Genomic DNA, 14,977 nt, shown 5'->3' on the forward strand with positions numbered 1-14,977 from the left:
CGCAGCGACACACTTAGGCCGGCGTCCTCACGCCGCCGCCTCCTCTGGGAGGGCCACACGCTGCCGCTTCTCAGTCAGTTCAGCTCAGCCGCTCAGTCGTGTCCGACTTTTTGCGACCCCATGGACTGCAGCACGCCAGGCCGCCCTGTCCATCACCAACTCCCGGAGCTTATTCAAACTCAAGTCCATCGAGTCAGTGATGCCATCCAACCGTCTCATCCTCTGTCGTCCCCTCCTCCCGCCTTCAGTCTTTCCCTGCATCAGGGTCTTTTCCAAGGAGTCAGGTCTTCACATCAGGTGGCCAAAGTATTGGAGTTTCAGCTTCAGCATCAGTCCTTCCAATGAACGTTCAGGGCTGATTTCCTTTGGGATGGCCTGGCTGGATCGCCTTGCATTTCTTCCTGGGCTTCTCTGTATGGTCCGTAATTTTCTGTTGATGAGTCTCGCTGTGGTGTTCTGGAGATCTGTCTCCCTCCCTCCGGGGCTGCTGCCTGCTGGGAGCCAGAAGCGTTCACCCTGAGCACACCACTCGCCAAACCAGCTGCTGTCTCCTCGCAAGGCCTCATCCAGCTGCCAATCCCAGCCATCCTCTCGCTCCGCCGGCCTGGTTGAGGGGCTGCGCCCAGGTTTCCCGTCCCGTCACTTTGCACAGCGTCACTGTGGTCTGCGGTCTTTAAATATCAGTGATTCTGTCCCATTTCTAGACCTTGATCAAACTCATCCAAGCCCCTGAATCACTGCTAACTCTCAGCAGAAAATGCCAGGTACACGCATGCCCTTCCTGCCATAAGGTACGGCGACGTTTCTAGTGCTGGGAAACCATCAGGATGGCCATCCTTCTTCAGTGTGGCTCCTTCGGCAGAACTGTCGTAACCACAGGGAAGGACGAAGGCAGAGATGCATCACGATCCGTGGCTCCTAGCTTCACGCACTGCTCAGAACCCTGGAGGCGGACCTAGTGTGAAGAGGGGCGCGGCACAGAGGCCACCTCTCCAGTCCCATTTCTAGGACAGCTTTCTAGGGCCCGAGGCTGCAGCTGAAATCAATACTTCCAACTCTGCATTCTAGTCCTAACCACTTAGGAACCTGAGTATTTGCTACAATATTCCGCTTCTTTTGTCCTAAACATCTTTCTGGAAATACATATAAGAAAACACAACAGTCTGTACAGGGTAAGTATTTAGCTCTCCTATCAGCAACCTTCTCTCTAAAGCACGCTTTTTCTGCAGCAGTTACTTTGTATCAATGAGTAACCCACAGGCTACAATGATGGAAAAACTGATGTGGTAACAGCCAGCAAATCCCATCCAACAAGTCCTTCCTCCAGTAACAACAGCCAAATGGCATCAACAACTAACCATCTGTCACCCTGAGTGTGACGCGAGCACCGCCAAGCAGCGGGGGAAGTGAGAGCTCCTCTGTCACCAGAGGCAGGGATGGCCAGGCCCGAGGCACGCCGGCACCGCCCCGCACCGCGCTTCCTCACCGCGCTTCCTCCTCTGCTCCGCAGCCGTGAGCCTGCTCCCTCTCAGGACTGCTGTTGGGCCCTGCCTCCCCACCCACCCCCCACCTCCCAAGCAAGTCAAACAGGCTTCACTGCTTTCAGAGCTTCGACCTGACCAGGCTGGGTCGCATCACACCCGCGCTGTTCCAGCTGCAGAGCCTTTCGGCCACAGGGATTGCCGCGATCTCAACATGTAGACGTGGATCAGCCGTGGTGACTGACTGTGGTTAGGGCACACAGGAGGCCACCACCAAACTGCTCTCAGCCCCATCACGGCACCTCTACCTGGGCTCTCGAATAACCACGCGGCTGAAAAGCGCAGCCCCCCAAGCCCGCCCCACGCTGCCTGCGCGCTGCACTCAGCCCCAGCTCGCCAGACCGCCCTCTCCCAGGCCGACCACCGCCTCACGCTCAGTGAGGTTCAGAACCCAGGCAGTCTGCTTCCAGACTCGACCACAGCAACACGCACGGAGGGCCTCGGGTTCCCTTCTCTCCTCCCCTCCAAGACACATGCTCAAAACACACAAATATGCCAGGCACTGTCACACGGACTATTAATGAACATTCTAAAATGTAGTTAGGTTTTTTTTTAAGAGTACAAATTCAGCTTTCACGCTGTTGAGCGGATGCCTACAAACTGTCCTTTTGGTAGCGAAAACAAGCCATCGGAGGGTCCACCATGGTCTCCAGGTGGACAGACTGAGGAACATAGACTTGCTTCCAGAGCTTCCTTCTGGGCCGATTCAGGACACCCCTCTGGGACTCCTGGGCACCGCCCCAGCACAGGCACACCTTTTCCAGACCCGACCGCACCCCACCCCAGAGGAGCCCTCACCAGGCCTCTCCACTGGGCTAACGTGGGCCACCAGGCTTCCCCCTCCGCTCCCTAGAGACTGCGGGCACCTGTGAGTCTGGAGAGCAGACCGGAGTTCACGTGCACAGACTTGTCAACAAGCAAGAGAAAGAGGGAAGAACTGGTTGACTAGTGCACTTTTTCCTGTCAAAAAGAAAACTTTACCAACTCAGACTTAAAAATCGCGAAAATAAAGACTGGCCCAATGGTCTACTCTTTATCTGTGAAAATTAACTCATAAGAAGAGGCATGTTTTTTTAATGCACTGAGACCCTATATGCCACCCCTGGGCAAACAATGAATGAAGAAAGCGTTCTAGAAGCCCACACGGAGTGCAGATCGTGAGGTAACTGTGTCTGTGCAGACGCTGCAGGAGACCAGAGGCGGCAGAGCGTGAGGAGCACCGCGGACACACGGAAGCCCGGCTGCCTGCCTTCCAGGCCATCTCGCAGGCAAGGGGACGCACACTGGGATGCAGCCTCGTGCACGGGGGCTCAGGAGCCAGAGGCTCTCCTGTCCGCACAGCAGGCACGCGACATTGGGGCTCAGGAGCCAGGGGCTCTCCTGTCTGCACAGCAGGCACGCGACACGGGGGTCGGGCCTTCCCTCCCTCCACCAGGCCATCTCAGCAAAGGGCATCCCCTCAACCCGAGGAAAGACTGTCAGACAAACCGACCAAAGACAGGACGAGCGGCAGGAGAAGCACCGATTAGATCAGAAGCAGACGCGCCTCTGGGCACAGCTTCAGCAGAGCTCTACGAAGACGGGCCACTCCGGGCTTATCAAAAGGCATCACGAAGCAGCGAAGCCAGCAGGACAGTGGCCAGGCCCTGGAGACAAAGGCTGGGACCAGGCGTCTAGAGAGACGCGTGGGGGGGCCGGGCCAGTGTGCGCGATGAGAAGCCGCTAGCTGGGGAAGAAAGGAAGAGAGTGCAGTGAGATGCGGGGTAAGCAGGCGCGAAGAAAGAGCTGTCTGACATCACGTTGCACAGAACTCTCAAACGTGCTAAGCACCAGGGGAAAAACCAGCACAGGAAAGGAGAAGGCCAAGTATAACACAGAATCCAGAAACGAAACAAATCAACAGGCCTGACTACCTAAACCTTCTCCAACCAGGCCATCCCAAAGGAGAGCAGCCCTGGGTGTTCACCGGAAGGACTGACGCTGAACCTGAAACTCCAGTACTTTGGCCACCTCATGTGAAGAGCTGACTCACTGGAAAAGACTCTGATGCTGGGAGGGATTGGGGGCAGGAGGAGAAGGGGACCACAGAGGACGAGATGGCTGGATGGCAACACCAACTCGATGGACGTGAGTCTGAGTGAACTTTGGGAGTTGGTGACGGACAGGGAGGCCTGGTGTGCTGTGGTTCATGGGGTCGCAGAGAGTTGGACACGACTGAGCGACTGAACTGAACACTACAAAAACACAGCATCAACCAAACCAAGCCAAGTGAAACAAGCCTGGAACACTGCAGCGTGAGAAACGGGCACCTTCTTCCTGGAAGCCAAATAACAAAACAGCTAATCCCCCTTTTACAAAATTTAATCCATTAATCAATGAAATGTAAATGTTAAACAACAAGGCACCTTTAAAACTTTCCCCAGTAGTTACACTGGCAACCACTAAGAAAAGCGACACCTATATAAATAGAATCTTCCAACTACAAACAGCTGAGTCCACAGCCTTCCCGGGGGCAGGATAACAACAAGCACCGGATCCTAAGGATGCACAGTCACAGGATCTTCGGGACACGATCACAGAAGCGGACAGAGACTGAACGACTCTGTTACAGAGGAGAGGCGGAAGGAACCGCGACGTCCACTGAGGACGGCTACACTCTGGTGTGGGCGGTGTGACACGGTCAGCAGAGCGCACCCACCAGGGAAGGTGCCGCGTGCGCAGGGGGCGGTTTCCGCAAGCAGCTGCGAAGTGTGTGCTGGCGAGCCCTTCTGGAGGAGAGGTGTACGTCTGGAAGCGCAGGCACCCAGTGATCAAGAAGGGGGACAGAGAATCCTCCCCCAGGCTCCTATGCCGCGTCTGTGGTTTAGAAACAAGCCATTTGGGAAGACCTCCCCACCCAGCAGGACGGGAACCAGCAGGGCTCCACAGGGGGCCCGGGGTTTCAAATGGCTGGAAGGGTGCTTTGCACTTCAGCAACATCATCTTGCAAAAACCACCACAGGTGAGCAGGAGCCCGAGACGCAAACCGCGAAGGAGCCTGTGCACAGTCGGGGCCCCGTCCGTGGAGACACGCTCCGAGACTCCAGTGGATGCCTGACACCACGGAGGAGCCGGACTCCTCGCCCAGCGGCCCTTCCTGTGCCTCTGGTCTGATCACGTCTACGCTGGGCACAGGATGCTACCAACAGACTGTACTGAGCGCACGTGAGTGAGGCCTCGCTCAGGACATCTGGCTGCACCGTGCCCTCCGCCCCCCTGTGTGAGGGGAGAGGCCAGCTGCCTGCCTGACGTGGGGAAGGGAGGTGGGCGGCGCGGGCCCTGTGCCCCGACCCACGCTCGGACCCTACGGCAGGACCGCCGCGAAGTGAGCTGGGCAGGGGGCCGCTGCGGGGTCCAGGCCTGGGGTCTGAGACCTCAGGTGGGGAGGGGCTGGACGGCGTGAGGCTCCATCACAGCGCTCCCAGCAGCAAGCCTTGTCAGATGACCAACGGTTTACTTCTGGAAGCGTCCATCTAGTATTCTTGGACCGTGGCTGACCGAAGGTAACTGGAACAGCAAAAAGTGACACAGGGAATAAAGGGGGGACGCGGAGCTCGCATTTTGCAGCTGTGGAAACCGAAGCTCAGCAACGCTCTTCAGAGCCGCCCTGTGGCCCTGCTTAAGGAGCCTCTGCAACGCCCCTGGCTCCCGGTCCACCGACTCCAAGCAAGCTGAGGGATTCACAGGCATGCGCTGCTTTTCAGCCAGGGAGCAGCAGGCGGGGTGGGGGGGGGGGGGGGCAGGTGGGTGAGGGTAGGGCCGGGGTGGGAGTGTGTATCAAAAGCCACTTGGGGAATGTATTTTAGTTCGTTCTTTCATGTGGCTACCTTCTGGGGGAAACCACAGATTAGTCTAGGATCTGGAGCTCCTGGGAGCCTAGTGTTAGTCCAGGCTCTCCCTGCTGGGGCCCGCAGTCAATCCCTGCTCAGGGAACTCAGGCTCGGCAAGCTGCACGGCGCTCCCCTCCCGAAAGGCTCACTGGTTTAAACAAGCGTCTAGGGTCTCCGTTAAAAGCCTCCAAGAGCAGGTGCAGTGCCCACAAGGCCTGTGAGAGACACACGTCTAACAGGCGCTCAAGGGTCAGCGAGAGGCGCGACTAAGGGGGACACGGCCAGGAAAGCTGAGGAAGCGAGGCCGCGGGAGCCAGGCGAGGCGGGAGGCGCAGACGAGCGTGGACGAGGGACGCGGCGGGGCCTGGACGGAAGGCAGCAAGAGCGAAGCCCGCTCACGGCAGGCAGGTCTGGCAGGCGGGACTCGGTCGGCGCCAGGACACAGCCGGGAAGCCGCTGGAGACCGCCACGCGGGGCCAGGACCACAGCGGCACGCGGCGAGGACGGGGTGGGCCCACCACTCCCTGCCCCCCAACGCTGTGCTCAGCGCACTGCCAGGCACCCGCGCGGGTTCAGCCCTCCTGCCCAAAGGGACGGAGGGACTCCAAGCGAGGGTGCCAGGTGCCCAACGGCCAGCGGGCCGGGACAGGAAACCACACACCAGGCACCTCGCCGGAGCCAGCGGGTCGACCTCCCCCGCGGCCGAGCACCCTCCGGCCGGGACCCCCAGCAGCGCCCCCCACAGCAGCGGGAGGCTGACGCAGACCCCCGGGAGAGCCACAGCGAGCACCCACGCCCACAGAAAGCAAATGTGAGGCAGTCTGCAGTCACTGGGAGACGGTGTGTTACTCCCGAGTAAGAACAGCCAGTTCAGTCAGAGCTGCATGAAATCCACTACCCAGAAATTTACATTTCAGAAGAAACAGACCTGTCAAAGCATCCCTCTTTCCAAAACACTTTTAAATAAACACCAAGGCCAAGTGACCAAATGAAGTCCCTCAGTCGTGTCCGACTCTTTGCGACCCCATGGCCTGTAGCCTACCAGGCTCCTCCATCCATGGGATTTTCCAGCCGAGAGTACTCGAGTGGATTGCCATTTCCTTCTCCAGAGGACCTTCCCAACCCAAGGATTGAACCCAGGTCTCCCGCATTGTAGGCAGACGCTTTACTGTCTGAGCCACAAGGGAAGTCCTTAAATAAACACAGCATATCACTAAAATTCACTAAGACTGTGCTTCCGTAGGCGGTGTTCTCGTCTCAGCACTGTTGGGGTTAAAGACACGTGTGCCTACCTACAACACACAGCGCTGGCCTGTGATACTGAGCGTCATCTTTCAGTCGGGTCTCTCCTCTGGAAACAGACGCTGACAACTCAGATGCTGCTGCAAGGTGAGCGCTAAACTCTCCAAAACGTAGAGAGACTGTGCACACAGACACACACACGTGCTTTTCCCAAGGTGTCACGTTCACGTGGACTCATTTTTCACAGAGTCAAGCTCCCTGGAAAGCAATTCTTGTCACAAGGACTTTGCAGCCCAGATCGACAGACTCTTTAAGGGAAGCGCCCGCTGTTCTCAAGGCAGGTGCCAAACTGAGAGCTAAGAGTCCTTATTAAGAGACCAGAACGACCGTGCCCCCTTTCTTTTCTTTTTGGTAAGGCAGACTGGAAAACAGAGAAAGCTACACACACTATTTTTCAATACTTTGAACATCTGACATCAGCTTTAGAGTATCTCAGGCATCCATCTGATAAAACGGCACCCATTAACCATTCAGAAGAGCCCACACAGCGGGCTGGCTGAAGAGGACCAAACCACCTGCTCTCTGTCTTCAGTCAGCACCCCCACACCAGCCCCCAATTTTAATCTGTGCTGCAGGCGCTTCTGACGAAATGTGTCCCTGAAGGCTGAAGCATGCCCTCTGCATTTCAGTCCTAGCCCCACTCGTCTCTTAGTGTGTCTTTAGGTAAACACGGAGAAGGCAATGGCACCCCACTCCAGTACTCTTGCCTGGAAAATCCCATGGACGGAGGAGCCTGGTGGGCTGCAGCCCATGGGGTCTATAAGAGTCGGACACAACTGAGCGACTTCCCTTTCACTTTTCATTTTCATGCACTGGAGAAGGAAATGGCAACCCACTCCAGTGTTCTTACCTGGAGAATCCCAGGAACGGGGGAGCCTGGTGGGCTGCCATCTATGGGGTCACACAGAGTTGGACATGACTGAAGCGACTTAGCAGCAGTACCATCAAAGGCACTCCTCGTGGATGACTGAGACACCATCCTCCCCACCCACCAGGGCTGCGCAGGTCAGGGGAAAGGACTATGGCCGAGCCTAGCACTTCAACACAACCCTTCACCGTGTGTGGGGCTCGTCCGCTCCCCACCCGGCTCTGCCCCACCCGGATGGCCACTCCCGAGTCCCAGTGCCACAGCCCCTCACCTGCCCCCCACACCACCCCCCCCAGCTCCCTCTAGTGCCCTCCAGGGGCTCTCCCAGATCCCCCTGCGAGGCACTCTCCTGGACGCCTCCGCAGCACCCTCTGACCCAGCCACCGGCCTCTTCTAGCGTCTCTGGGACTGGCATCTGTCTCGTTTCTACGACTCGGAAGCCTCCAGCACTTTTCATTTGATCGTCCCCGCAGCTGCCAGCCGCGCTTTGTTGTAGCAGACAATGAAACCGCGTCGAGTGAACACAGGACGCGCGACTTATCATTCAGGGAGGCTATCCGTATTCATCACTGGCCCAGAATCAAAACTTACATGCTACAAATAGCAACCCAGTGTGCAAAGTTAGAACCGGAGATATTACCAAGCTGCTGAGCAGTATTTCAAGGCTCATCCTGGAGCCATGACTCACCCCTGCCCTCAAGGTGGGTGTGGGGGAGGGGAGGGGCAGCACTGCCCCAGCGACCCCAGGTCTACAGCCAGCACTTGGCCCGAAAGCTGCGGGCCCAACACCAGGACCGTCTAAACGCTCAGTCAGAACACGCCATGCGGGCCAATGCCGCGCATACGCATGCGGGAACCCCGTGTTTTAGGGACACGCGTGTCAGGCCAACGAAGAGCCCTCCCATGGCCACCTCCACACACAGGGGTGGCACTCGGAGGCAGCTCCACCCCCAGGAGCGAGTCAGGGGGTAACTGCAGAAGCCCCCACGGGCCAGTACGGAGGGCCGCCTGCTCCCCTGCTGAAGCCACTGCTCTTCTATCCCCGGTGGACTCAAGAAGCATTCACAAGAGGCACTCTCAAATTCTGACGCAATTTGTTTCAAAATCAACCTCCCCACCCGCTCAAGAACAGCCCACGCTAGTACTGGACAGCGGTGCAACGCCAGGACCCCAGGGGCAAAACGAAGGGAAGTCAGCAAAGACGCGGCGCATCTGGCGCCCTGACACACGGCTGGCGGGCGCGGAAGCGGTGGGACTGCGGGAACCTAGCGGGTCCACCACAGCGCCGCACGCACGGGCACAGCTGAACCGGGCCCCCCACGCTCCAGTCCTAACCCCGCCGCCTCAAAGCGTCAGACCGCGACCGCAGCGGGGCACGGAGCCCTTACGGGGGAGGGCAGTCAGACGAGGCCCTGCAGGCCCAACGGACCTAACCGGGGTCCTGAGAAGAGGGGTTAGGATGCAGACCCCTACAGAGGAAAGACAGGGTGAGCGAACAGGGACAAGACGGCCCCCACAAGCCACGGGAAGGGCCTCCGCCAGCACCTCGCACGTGGACTTCCAGGCTCCGAAGTTCAGAGACAACAAATGGTACAGTGGCCTAGCAACCTCCAGATACGCAGGCTAGAGACCAGGCTTTCCGCTCCTCAGGACTGATGTAACGGAAACGTGCACACACATCCATCAGCAGACAGACCCAGGACTGTTCACTCGGAGGTTTTTTTGGCCACTCCTCTCGCCATGCGGGGCCTCAGCCCCCTGGCCAGGGATGGAGCCCGGGCCGCCTGCAGCGGCAGTGTGGGGTCTTAACCACGGGAGCGCCAGGGGGCTCCCAGGACAGCACTGCTTCTAACAGCCACACACTACAAGCTACCCAGATGCTCATCAGGAAGGCAATAAACACATCAGGGTGTATCGCGGGAAGAAGCACTAGCGGGCAATGAAAACGGAGTCGGGACTGCCCCCAGCAGAAAGCCCGCGGGCAACACGGACTCAGACAGACAGAGACAGGAGGGCACCCGGTGTGGGACTGACACAGACCCGGCCGGAGCCGGACCACAGCGCCCAGACAGGAAGAGAGAGCCGGCAGGCGCGGGCAGCAACGCCCCGCTAGCAGGCGCGGTCCACGGGAACGCTCCCAGCTTCTCTCATTTGCACACGCTTCATACGTCCCGCTGCAAATCCGGAGTTCAGTAAAATACAGAAATGACAGCTGTTAATACCTTACTGGCACACTGGCACCACAGCAAGCCAACCTCACCAGCCAACCGGACTCTCAGGGCCTGCCCTTGCTGCCGTTCCACAGTCAGAGCGCACAGCTTGTCTCCTGACCCCAGCTCCCCTCCCACCTGTCAGAGGGGCCAACCAACACCACATTACTTTCTCAAACCATCTCTTTAAAACTCAATCTCATTAAACGAAGGCATTAAAATATGCGTTCATGAAAATAAAACTACCAATTAACACTCTGGTCTTCCTCTGGATAGTGAATTACATTTCTCTTCTTTTTTACTTCTGTATTTTCCTAGCTTTCTTTTTTTTTTTTTTAAAGAAGTGACTAGTTTAATAATCAGCAAAAGAGAAATGTCACTTCAAATAAAAAGTAGAGCTTCCCTGGTGGCTCAGACGGTACAAGAATCTGCCTGCAATGCAGGAGACCCGGGTTTGATCCCTGGGTCCTGAAGATCCCCTGGAAAAGGGCATGGCAACCGACTCCAGTATTCTTGCCTGAAAATCCCATGGACAGAGGAGGCTGGCAGACTACAGTCCACAGGGTTGCCAAGAGTCAGACACGATTGAGCAACAAGCACTTTTCACTGGAGGAAGGATAACGTTTTTACAAGGAGTCGAAAGCTGAGGCTTCAGAGCGATCGTGAGTGACCCAGAAGCCAGGCTGAGGTGCCAGGCCGCAGTGTGCTCCGAGGGAGCCCGGCCGGCAATCAAGTGGCCGGGCCTCCTGAGCCCGCAGGACAGCTGCGAAGGAGCACTGGCTGGAAGCCTGTGGAACCGTAAACACTCCCCAGACACTAAGGAAATAACACTGCAAGACGAGTATCGTGTATCAAAGTTTCTACAAAAATGCTCCTCAGCCCCAAGCACCCACAGCAAGGCACAGGTCAGGGGATTTCAGCAAGTCTCCTAACCTGCAGGCTGCCCGGGCAACCCTGAGTGATTTCCGGGGCCCCCGGCCAGGTAAGTGCCCAGAGAACCGTCAGCAGCCTGACTAAAAACCGCGTGTAAAGGGCACCAACTTTCCCGAAGTTCTGTGCTGTTATGATCAGGCTTCTAAAAGGTTAATTCATAGTAGCTTTGCTGTGTACTCGCAAACAACTCAAGTGGAAATCGATTTTAAAAAATTAAAATTGCAGACAAGAATGGGAAACCAATGGTGTCCGCAGGGTAATGTTCCAAAGACTCCCTAGCAGAGCTGGGTCCGGCCAGGAAGGCCAGTAGCAAGCAGAAAGCCGCTCACACCTGACAGGGTGGGGAGACCACGGAAGGCGGCTCGCGGCATCCGGCAGCAGGTCCACTCGAAAGCCTCGCCAGGCCCCCAGCCCCTCACAGGCCTCCTCGGAGCTGCTCTGCTGGACAGCGAGCAGTCCAGCGCAGCCAGGAAACGGACGAGGGACTCAGACTGCTCTCCTCGGCAGCGATGACATCACCAAAACCGAGCAGCCGGGGCGAGGCCTGCGATCCCTGCATCGATGCTGCGTCTCCAGGCAGGGCTCGGCCAGGACTGCGCGTCCCCCCTGGAACCACTGCCGAGCTCGCTTCCTCCCCCCAGAGGCATTCTGCAAGTAGCTATTCTTAAATGTGTTTTTGAAATCACAGCCTGGAGTACTGAGATTGAAACTAGTGGGAGGCGGCGCTGAAGAGCCTGCTCTGATTTCCCCACTGCACGGCTCTCACCTTTGACTCACAAGCCACACTGACCACAGCCACCATTAAGAAGCTTTAAAACATGAATGCGAACTATTTTTGTATTTAATGCCGTACACGGGAAGGAAAAAAACAGAAAACAGAGGGAAGGGACGAGAGCCAATAACTGAAGACATCAGCACACTGCAGCAAACTGCAGACAGCAGCCCCAAGCTCCGAGGCGGCATCCGCGGGCGTGCCTCATCACACGCAGGAGCGGAGCGGACGCCGGCACGCAACGGCGACCCTGCAGGGGAGACGCGCGGCAACAGAATGCCAGGAGCTGCCAAGTGGGGTGGGGAGCAGGGAGCTGACTTCCAGACGCCATCAGCGCCGGGGGAACCCCCAGCTGGGCCTGGCTCAGGACTCCTCCTGACTGCCCCAGGAACACGCTGCCTGTGCAGCTCGCAGTCCAGCGACTGGTCCAGTCCTCCTCAGCCCCATGTGAACTACTGGGTGGAGAACGAGACGGCTCCAGACAGGAGTCATGACAGACATTTAGGTCCCATTTGGGAGAACAGTTCGTGAAAGGATAGTCCCGCGCGTGGGATCTGGGTTCGCCACAGCCTCGCACAGAAACACCGACGCCGAGTCAAAGGGCAAGTGTGTACCCCGTGCAGGTCCCTTTGGGAACTTATTGACAGCTGATCAAATACCGGAGCCCCCTTTTGTTTTTTCTTTCTTTGGTGGTAGGGTAAGGAATTGGATCCAAAGCCACACTTTACTATAAAGCAATGGTCTTTGATTATGGGGTTTGTTGGGGGTGGGGGTGGGGGTGGTGGCTTAGACTTGTTTGGCACCAAAAAATATTTTTGCCTCAGGAGATTGCTTACAACTACCTGGAAAAATGTACCGATAAAGCTATTTTTAGAGTGTCCACTACATCCCACTCCCCCTTCTGGGTGTTCACTCATTTAACCCTACAGCAAACGCAAACGCCCCTGTGAACCAAGCCGAGACAGAGGGCTGGTGGAGACGGGGTGGCGGGAGTCAGCTGGGGCGACCCTGGCGCGTTTAACCTGTGCTGGCAGCGGGAGCGGCTGCCTCGGCCCCACAAGAGCATCTCTGCTCAGCGCCCCCAGCAGCTAAGGCCTGTCCTGGAAGGTTCTCGCGACACAAGCTCCACGTGGAGTGAACGACAAATGCCCCAGGGCAAAGAAGAGCAAGTTTAGAGCCCAACGTTACTCTCCAAACACATGACCAGCTAGAAGCTTAGACAACAGCTTCTACACATCCTCTTCAAAACCAAACCAAACCAGGTGCTGCTGTGGAAAGTAACAAAGCTTTCAAGTCAGGGCAGGACCCCATGCTGCCCAGATTGCCACAGATGCCCTTGCTGAGATGAAAAATAACTCTCCCTTATAAAAATTTCAACGTCCACAGTACCACCATGCCGTGCCACGAGAGAATTCCCGGCCATGATCACTCACCAGTTTTAAAGTCCTTGAGGACAGCAACCAGACCTCTCTCCCTGAGTCAATACTCAGCCATGCCTGACACTCGGTAGATACTGAAAACATCTGATGAGTGGATGAAAAGCCACTCGTCACCACCACTCTGCTCCAAACACAAACAATAGTTATGGCTACCACGCAGATTGCTCATTTCAATATATCAGACCGGGTAAAAAAAAAAAGAAGAAGAAATCAGACAACAAGGTAGGAGGCACCAACTTCTAGCCTGGACAGGACCTTCAGGGGAAGTACTCAGGACTCACTTTCCAGCTCTTAAGACTCAAAACTGAACAAACTCTCCTAAGTCTGAAGAGAGAAGTGCACTAACAGGAGACTTTATTAATCCATGGATGAGAAGTCATGCGGGGAATCAGCTGCTTCAGTCACAAGGAAGAGACAAGAGCCTGTTCTTTTGGAATCTAAAGAGAAGATACAGTATTTCCAACAGTAAAGAACCAATGGGCCCGACACCCATGCACTAAGGCTTCAGGAAAGGTCCACACACAAGATTGCCAGCCCAACTCACCAGACTAGAGACCAAGGTGACAAAAATTTTCAAACCTCAACTAACAACTCTACTGTAATTTTAGAGGTCCCAACTGACTGGCGCGACACTACAAAAAAAAAAAAAAGGGCATTATAACTCACAACTGAACACGGAATATGTTGTGGTTTTAAGGGAGAACTAATGCTACCAGAGAAGGTTTCCAGCGTCACATCCCCAGAAAGAAAAGACGCCGAGACAGGCAGATACGGGGGGCAAGAGACAGATGACAAGCTTCAGGGACCCGCTCTCCGGTCCGCGACCTTGGGCCAGTGCCTTAACCTCTCCCATCTTCGACTTCGCTATCTACCAGTGGATACGGCAATGTACTTGAGAAGGCTGTGCTAAGCATCAAATACAACAATCCGTGCAGAGATCTTGCCACGCCGCCCGACAGACAGTAAGCACCCCAGCGTCCGCCGTCTTTATTCTCAATCGCCCAGTTTCGCGAACCATTTCTCGCCGGGAAGCTCGGGCTCAACGTACAGGCGGGCCCCGCCGCGGTCCAGACCTAACACGGCGCAGCACCCGGCAGCGGTTCGCCCCAGCAACTTTGCAAACTTCTTCCAGGCTTCCCCGCGACGCGTGTAAGAGAAAAAGCTCCGCGTCCCGGGAGCTCGCGGCCCGCGGGGGAGCTGGGGGCACGTGACCTGCTCTCCGCCGGCTCCCGGCGTCGGGGATTCTCGGCCGGCCTGGCGCTAGGCGCACGGGACTGGGGGCACGCGGCTCGGCCTGGCACCCGGGCGGCGTGGGCGGCGCCCCCGCGGCCGGCCGGCTGGCCACCGCCCGGGCGCGCAGACCGGGCCGCTCCGGCCGGCCGGCCCGCGAGGAGGGCGTGCGCGGCGCCGACCCGAGTGGCGGCCGGCCGCGGTCACACCCGGCCACCCCTCGGCTGGCCTGCCGCCGGGCCCGAGGGCGCGGGGGCCCCCGCGGGGCCGGGCCGGGCCCGCCCGAGACGAGGACGGCTCGCGCCGGCGACCGAGGCCAGGGAGGGGGATGGGGCCGGGCCGCCGCTTACCGCGGCCGCTCCGCTGGGCTCCGGGCCGGGCGCGTCGCGAGGGCTCCGCCGAGGAGGAGACGGGGGGGTGACCGGCGCGCGGGGAGGTCCAAGCTGCGGCTCCTGCGGGCTCCCGGGCCTGTCCGAGCCTCCAACGCCGCCGCCGCCGCCGCCTCGGGCTTTATGGCCAAGACTCCGGCTCCGCTCCCACTTCCGCCACCGCCGCCGCCCCGAACGGAAGTACCTGTCACGAGACGCTCGACGTCAGGGCTGTGGGGGCGGAGCCCCACCTCAGCCGTGCGTCACGTTCCGCCGTCTCCGGCCCCGGCCCGAGTCACGTGGTACAAACATGTCTGCCCCCAGTAGCTGCGGCCATCTTGGAGGCCCCGCCGGGACCAGGGCGGCGCCATGCTGGACCCACCCACCGAAGCCCCAGCCCCTAAGCAGCTCCTCATCAAAAAGAGCGAAGAAATGGAACCCCGAG

General features: G+C 57.8%; 1 protein-coding gene across 1 annotated transcript in view; it reads right to left on the reverse strand.

The window, feature by feature from the left end:
• Positions 1 to 14,705, reverse strand: part of RAB7A (RAB7A, member RAS oncogene family) — a 45,317-nt gene extending 30,612 nt beyond the window's left edge. The window contains exon 1 of the mRNA XM_027957540.3: positions 14,515 to 14,705. The gene's annotated coding sequence lies outside the window, so the exon portion shown is untranslated. The remainder of the gene's footprint in view (positions 1 to 14,514) is intronic.
• Positions 14,706 to 14,977: the final 272 nt, after the last annotated feature.

The sequence above is a fragment of the Ovis aries genome, chromosome 19 (assembly GCF_016772045.2).
Source record: "Ovis aries strain OAR_USU_Benz2616 breed Rambouillet chromosome 19, ARS-UI_Ramb_v3.0, whole genome shotgun sequence".
Taxonomy (NCBI): Eukaryota; Metazoa; Chordata; class Mammalia; order Artiodactyla; family Bovidae; genus Ovis; species Ovis aries.